Source organism: Sturnira hondurensis, unplaced genomic scaffold (genome assembly GCF_014824575.4).
Source record: "Sturnira hondurensis isolate 20B ecotype Veracruz unplaced genomic scaffold, ASM1482457v3 Scaffold0018606, whole genome shotgun sequence".
In the NCBI taxonomy this organism is placed as follows: domain Eukaryota; kingdom Metazoa; phylum Chordata; class Mammalia; order Chiroptera; family Phyllostomidae; genus Sturnira; species Sturnira hondurensis.
This window is the reverse complement of record NW_028091237.1, coordinates 642,532-644,829: the sequence shown is the minus strand read 5'-3', so window position 1 is coordinate 644,829 and position 2,298 is coordinate 642,532.

Below are 2,298 nucleotides of genomic sequence, written 5' to 3'. Positions count from 1 at the left end.
TATAATCTTCCAAAACTCAATGAAAAAGAAACAGAAAACCTGAACAGGCCAATAAGAGCAGATGAAATTGAAGAAGTAATCAAAAAACTCCCATCACACAAAAGCCCTGGACCAGATGGTTTCACAGGAGAATTCCACAAAGCTTTTAAGGAATAGCTAACAGCTATTCTTCACAGACTATTCCAAAAAATCCAAAAGGAAGGAAAATTCCCCAAGTCTTTTTATGAAGCCAGCATCATCCTAATTCCAAAGCCAGATAGAGACACAACAAAGAAAGAAAACTTTAGGCCAATATCGCTGATGAACATAGAGGCTAAAATCCTCAATAAAATATTGGCAAATTGCATCCAACAATACATCAAAAAGATCATACACCACGACCAAGTGGGATTCATCCCAGGGATGCAAGTATGGTTCAATATTTGTAAATCACGAAATGTAATACACCACATAAACAAAATCAAAGAGAAAAACCATATGGTCATATCAATAGATCTGGGAAAAGCTTTTGATAAGGTACAACACCCATTTATGATAAAGGTACTCAGCAAAGTGGGAACAGAGGGAGCATTCCTCAATATAATAAAGGCCATATATGAGAGACCTACAGCCAACATCATACTCAATGGCCAAAAACTAAAAGCTTTTCCACTAAAATCAGGAACAAGACAAGGTTGCCCACTATCACCACTTCTATTCAATATAGTATTAGAAGTTCTACCCACACCGATCAGACAAGAAAAGGAAATAAAAGGCATCCAAATTGGAAAGGAGGAAACAAAACTGGCATTGTTTGCAGATGATATGACAGTGTTCATGGAGAAGCCTATAGCCTCTACCAAAAAACTGCTGGAACTAATACATGAATTTGACAAAACAGCGGGATACAAAGTCAATATGCAGAAATCAAAGGCATTTTTGTATACCAAAAATGAAACAGAAGAAGCAGAAATCAGGAAAAAAATCCCATTTGTTATAGCAAAAACAAAAATAAAATATCTGAGAATAAACCTAACCAAGGAGGTAAAAGACCTGTATGCAGAAAACTATACAACACTGAAGAAAGAAATCAAGGAAGACACAAACAAATGGAAACATACACCATGCTCATGGATTGGAAGAATTAACATCATCAAAATGTCCATAGTACCCAAAGCAATTTATAGATTCAATGCAATACCTATTAAAGTACCAATGGCATATTTCATAGACATAGAACAAACACTTCAAAAGTTTGTATGGAACCATAAAAGATCCCGAATAGCAGCCGCAATTTTGAGGAAGAAAAACAAAGTAGGAGGGATCACAGTACCTGATATCAAACTGTATTACAAGGCCACTGTAATCAAAACAGCCTGGTACTGGCATAAAAACAGACACATAGACCAATGGAATAGAACAGAGAGCCCAGAAATAACCCAACCCTCTACAGTTAATTAATATTGGACAAAGGGAGCAATAACATAAAATGGAGTAAAGATAGCCTCTTCAACAAATGTTCTTGGGAGAACTGGACAGCTACATGCAAAAAAATGAAACTCAAGCACCAACTTACACCATACACCAAAATTAATTCAAGGTGGATAAAAGACTTAAATATAAGCCATGAAACCATTAAAGCCCTAGAGGAGAACATTGGCAGGAAACTCTCAGATATTCCATGCAGGAAGGTTTTTACTGATATGTCCCCTAGAGCAAGGGACAGAAAGGAAAGAATAAACAAATGGGATCTCATCAAAATTAAAAGCTTCTGCATGGCCAAGGAAAACAGTATCAAGAGAAAAAAGAGAAGCAACAGTTTTGGAAAACATATTTGCCAATGACACCTCAGACACAGGTTTAATCTCCAAAATATACAAAGAACTCACAGGACTCTACTCAAGGAAGAGGAGCAACCAAATTAAAAAATGGGCAAAGGACTTGAACAAATACTTTGCCAAGGAGGAAATACAGAGGAGCCAGAGACACATGAAAAGATGCTCGATATCACTAGCTATCTGAGAGATGCAAATCAAAACCACAATGAGATACCACTTAACACCAGTCAGAATGGCTACCATAAACAAAGAAACAAACAAGTTTGAAGAGGTTGTGGGGAAATGGGGACCCTAGTTCACTGTTGGTGGGATTGTGTTGGGGACAAGAAATATAGTCTCAGCCCCAAGAATCCTGAGTCCCTAGCAAACATCCTGTAAGTTGATTGCCATCTGTTTAGTTTCAAAATTTTCCTTTCAGTTGAGTCAGACCCCACCCTGTTCCCGGGCGCTGGCTCTGTGAGCCAATAGCTAACCGCCACAT